We start from the raw sequence: 6,000 nt of genomic DNA, 5'->3' as shown, positions 1-6,000 counted from the left end.
ATGGGCAAGAACATGCAATGGGAAAAGAATTCGGTTTGGGTTAGGTTGAGTTGAAGTCAGTGAATGTGCCTCTAACAACACTTGAAACTTTATACCATCTAAAGACAAAGCATGCACATTGCTACAGTGTGCACCATTATAAGGAGTGCTTCAGGAACTCAGTAAGGTTTTTACAAAAGCATTTCCCAAACCCATTAACTCTATTCTCTGGAAATAAAATCTTAACAAAAACAAGGGAACACCAATATTTGATGTTTGCCTGGAGTGGGGGAGTCCAAAACTAGAGGACATAGGTTTAAGGTGAGAGGGAAATGATTTTAAAGGGACCTAAGGGGCAACGTTTTCACACAGAAGGTGGTGCATTGATGGAATGAGCTGTCAGAGAAAGTGGTGGAGGCTGATACAATTAACATTTAAAAGGCATCTGGATGGGAATATGAATCAGAAGGGTTTAGAGGGATATGGGCCAAATATTGGCAAACGGGACTAGATTTGTATAAGATATCTGGGTCAACATGGACGAGTTGGACTGAAGGGTGTGTTTCCATGCTGTACAGCTCTATGATTCTATGACTCTATAAGTCACCCACTACTCTGGTGTGGACAAATATGACAGCTTGGTTATTGCTAGAGAAAATTCCTGGAATTTCCTCGCTAACAGCACTGTGGGATCACCATATCCCTAGGCAGTATTAGTTCAGAAAGGGGACACACTGACATTTTTCTCAAGGGCTGCAAGGAGTGGACAATAAGTACAGTCACATACATTGTCACATTCAAAAAACGAATCAACACATTATTTTTTAATGGTGACATAATCTGTTTGGTTCTACTCCCACATCTGATATTATATTTCTGGATTATTTGCCAGAATTGATACTCCAATGCTCATCTGGCTGGCACCTTAGCTTTAACTCTTTAATTAATTTGACACCATCTAAAACACCTCTGTGTGCATGCTAACCAAAGCAAGTCCAATTTATCTATCAGCCCTGAACTCATTGGCTTATTTTCATACATAGCCCACCAATATCTTGGTCATAGAGTCATAGAATCATAGAGTCATAGAGATGTACAGCATGGAAACAGACCGTTCGAACCAACTCGTCCATGCCAATCTGATATCCCAACCTAATCTAGTCCCATTTGCCAGCACTTGGTCCAGATCACTCTAAACCCCTCCTGCCCGAAACGTCGATTTTACTGCTCCTCGGATGCTGCCTGAACTGTTGTGCTCTTCCAGCACCACTAATTCAGAACCTATTCATATATCCATCCAGTTGCCTTTTGAATGTTGTAATTGTACCAACCTCCATCACTTCCTCTAGCAGCTCATTCCATACACGCAACATCCTTTGCGTGAAAACATTGTCCCTTAGGGTCCCTTTTAAATTTTTCCCTTCTCACCCTAAACCTATGTACTCTAATTCTGGACTCACCCACCCCAGGGAAAAGACCTTGTATATTTACCATGTCCATGCCCCTCATGATTTTACAAACCTCTGTAAGGTCACCTTCAGCCTCTGACGGTCCAGGGAAAACAGCCCCAGCCTACTCAGTCTCTCCCTATAGCTCAAATGCTCCAATCCTGGCAACATCTTTGTAGATCTTTTTGGAACCCTTTCAAATTTCACAACATCCTTCCTGTAGGAGGGAGACCAGAACTGCGAACAATATTCCAAAAGTGGCCTAACCAACAGTCTTAAAACACGCATCACCAAAATAGAACAACTTCACGATCAAGACCCATTCCATCTGAATTCAAGAATATCAATGGTGTGTGTTTTCTGCCCATGAATATGAACAAGGCGTTACTCTGAACTCGGTTGCATACATTGTGTGCCTTTCCTGAGTGCTTTTTGTAGCCTGTCAGATAATGATGATAAGAAATTAAACATGACTCAGTTTGTTTGCAATGCAACACTAGAGGAAGGGCTTCCTGCACAAGTTCAGGGTAAGTATAAGAGTGTCACCTGTTTGATTAAAACAACAAGTTGATGTGATACAAACTGATCAAAATTGTGCAGTTCTTCAACTGCAAGGTCTTGTATTCATTTAACATCTTATTTATCAACTCTTTCCGTTGAAAAGCATGCTTCTGATAATTCAACAATATGATGAAGATATATAACAAGGAAGCTTCAATAAATTAGATTCTCAACCTGCAGTGAACTCAGACAGTAGAAAATTGATTGCAGTATTTCTCCCAGTGTTGCATTACAAAAATATACACAATGATTTATTTATTCATTCTCATCATTTGGGTGTCCTTTAGAAGGCTGCATCAACAATAAAGTACTGTACCATTATGCTAATCTTCCAAGTCAGGATGGTGTGTAATGTGGTGGAAGCTTATAGCTGGTGGTGCTGTTAGTATACAGCTGGAGCTGACTGTCCTTCTTGGTAAAAGCTATTGTAGATTTCGATGGTGCTGAGAAAGAAGGCAGACTGTCACTGATGTGCATCCCGTTAATGGTACAAAGTACAAATGTCGTGCAGCAGTACTAAGAGACTTCCCCATCAAACAGGCTGTTTTTTTCCTGAATGGTGTTGAGGTTCCTGTGTGTTATTGGAGCTGTGCCCATTTCAGAAAATGAAGAGCATTCTTTCACACTCCTGCCATCTTGTGTTGTAGATGACTGAACGACTGCGATAATCCTGAGGTGAACCATTCACCATCTGAGCTTTAGTATTAGCTTTTTTAGCCACAGACTTATGTGATGTGTACATTATAGTTTTGATCAATGAGGTCTCCCTCAGAATATTGATGGTAAGGATTTAAAAAATTAATAATTTTGCACTGTGTCTAGTGGAGGTCATTAAACTGTCTTCTTGGAGATGGGTAATACCTGAATGTTCCCAAGTTGTGCCACATTTTGGCATGAGTTGTTCCATCATGTGAAAAGTTGTCAATAGAGCTAAACATGATACAACCCTCAAGAGTACTGCACTTCTGATGATGGAGCCTGTAAATAGTTAGAGCTGAGATATGACCACTCAATGCATTGTGGCTAAGATATTTGATCTCTAACATCAACAATCCTCTTCACTTTGTGAAAGGTATGACTCTAATCAGTGGAGAACTTTCCCCTCCAGTTTGGAAATGGCTTCATTTTCACTAGGACTCAATGATCTCACAGTCAGGTTAATACTGCAATGATTTCAATGCCAGCCATTCTCACCTCTGATATTCAACTCATTTGACCATGTTCAGAGCAAGCTGTGAAGACTGCAGTTGTTTGGTGCGAAATGTGAAATATGAAGGATTAAAACATGCGGTGAAATGGCAAATCATTTCCTTGTATTTAAAAACTGTTGATAATTTAACAGAAAAAGGAGAAATGTTCTTTCATTAGCAGGTTGCAATGCTAATCTTACATTGCTGTATTTTGGTATACATGATTTGGAGATGCCGGTGTTGGACTGGGGTATACAAAGTTAAAAATCTGGTGTTGTGTGATTTTTAACTTTGTATTTTGGTATAGGCTTTCTCGAGGACAAAACATAAGTAAACAATTTACATGAACATGACATTAGTTCATTTTTAGTATGTAGCTTTTTTATAGCTTAAATGAACAAATAAAGGTTCAGATTATCTGATTAGGTTTGGAACAAAATTTATCAATGGCAAGCATCTTTAACTTTATATCCTTACCTGCTGACAATTTTTCCAGCCAGGATTCTGAGTCTGCTCTGTCCCAATTATCTCCATAGATGGAAATTGGGAAGAACTCCACTCAGTGCAGGAGCAGTGTTGCAGGTCAAGTCACACTCCCTTCTATAACAGCACTTGCTCTTGCATTTCAGAGATTAAATTGTTCAAACATTCCAAAGCCAGTTTGTCAGTGACAAAGGAAAGGTGGTTAAAGTAAGTATGAGGGTAAGGTGATAGGTATGTAGGTCAAAGTATTATGTGCCAGCTCAGTAAACAGGAAGATAGAAGATGGGTGAAGACCACCATCTGGTTAAATGGGTGAATGCTGAAGGTAGGTCAGGGGTTGAGTCTGTCAGGTAGATGATGTCTAGTCCAGCCGAAGGGAGAGTCTTTGGTTAGCCACCGTGTAGGAGAAGAGGGGATTTCAGAATTGGGTGGGGGGGAGGAGGGGGAAGGGGTGGATGGAGGTTGATAGGTGTGGATCAGTTTGCAGGCTGGGTTTTGTCTTTAGGAGTGTTAGGTGGGAAGGGTCCAGTCAGGGATATATTGTGTTGGCAGTGTAGTTGGGTGTGATGTGTGGTGTGTCAGACATTCAGTCCAATTATTACCCGAGGGTTACAGCAAGTTTGGCAATCCTCTAACTCCTACCAGTAGCTATTAAATTTAAGTGAGTTGAAAGCCCAAGAATTCTCTGACTTTAAGGTGATTTTTCAGAACATTCTAAATGCAACAGGATTGCTTGTCAGAATTTTCACGCTACCAGGCAATTTTCTCAGAGGCAGCTGCTTCTTGAATTCTGCAGGGTCCAGATGTACAACTCCAGTCCATGCTGCAAAAGGAACTGTCTGGCCATTGGCCTACTTGGGCCAATTTATTTTCCAAAGGACGTACTTACGATGTTTTAGTTTTAACTGTTTTCAGATCCTACCTGACTCCTGACAATTAGGAAAGAAGCAATTATTTGACATATTCATTGGATGAAGTAAAATCTAAAATCTTAATAAACAGTATATTTTAATAGGAAATGGCATGTTCTTTGTACAGTAATAAATTTTAAGTGCATTCTGCTCCATGGAAATTTGTTCCTATCTTTAGTTATATTAGAGAGACAGAAGTTATGCTTGTGTTAGGTTTTGGGATGTGAAGCAGTTTGAGAAGCATTAAATAAGCAGTGTTTCTAGGCACTGCATTCAGAGCATTCTCAGCTAGGAGTCTTAAATAAATTGGACTTGGGCATTAGCATTGAAAAGATTGACCCAAGGTTTTTGCAAAGCTGGAAGGCCTCCGTGCCTTAGCTAAACTGATGCCAGAACCTTGATTTCAGAAGTCACTCCCTCACACATGGCAACCACCATCTGTTGCTGGGTGGGCGGAATGAGGCTGGTTGTAGCTTGTAATACCATAGTTCATAGAAGCAAGTACACATGAGCTCCTTTCAAAATGGTGAACTTCTACGTAGTGGAATGTCCAGAACCCAATTCATGGGCTTGTAACATCTGAGCAAAAGGTGTAATGTTGAATTTATCTGAAGAGCTAAGTTACTCCTTTGGGAGAGTTAAAGTGCTCTTTGGGAGAAGAAAGATGCCTTTTCGCTTGTTAAAAATAAATTCTGTATGAGCGTGTGAAAGAAGAGGATATCATCTGTGGCTCTGTCAATGGGCCTTTAACCCAATAGCTATTTAAATTTGCTTTTCAAAATGAATCAGATTTTTTTAAAAGAATCCTTTAAGTTTATTAACTGTCTGTGACATAAACTTGAGGATTATTATTATAGGATTAGTCCTACATGATTGATTCCACAATCTATCATCTGTTGGGGTGGGAAAGGATTGATTGATAGTCAGTTGATTGATAGCTATAAAGCGTTTGATATGGAGCTGTGAAAATAAATATTTGATTTCATTAGAGTTCAAGTATCAGAAGGCCTTGTCTGTTTTTATAAGGGATTATGTGTGTGAAAGAATTTCAATAGATTGAACAGGTGTTGATGTAGAGTGTTTTTTGTTTGAAAAATAAACAGGGAAATTAGCAATAGACATTTAGAACTTTATTATATTTAATTTCAACTTTTCTCTTGAGATCTGCTGGTAGTGGATGATTTGATGTGGAAAGTATAAATGCAAATGATGGTAATGCATGGATTTGCATTAGTGTGTATTAAATTGGTTTTGGAATTATACAGAGTCATGGGATCAGAATAGGAACATAGATTACCAGGTAGGCTATGAAGAGGAGGATGGGGAATGGAGGAGGGGGGTAATATGTAGCATGAGTTAGCTTGGACTGGTTATTGGGAGTGCTAAGGGGAATATGAGGGCTAAGGGGATATTAATGGGTTTAGTGCA

This window comes from Chiloscyllium plagiosum, unplaced genomic scaffold (assembly GCF_037043375.1).
Source record: "Chiloscyllium plagiosum isolate Xiang-an unplaced genomic scaffold, Cpla_swu_hap1 HiC_scaffold_11, whole genome shotgun sequence".
Classification (NCBI taxonomy): domain Eukaryota; kingdom Metazoa; phylum Chordata; class Chondrichthyes; order Orectolobiformes; family Hemiscylliidae; genus Chiloscyllium; species Chiloscyllium plagiosum.
This window is presented reverse-complemented; position numbering follows the sequence as displayed.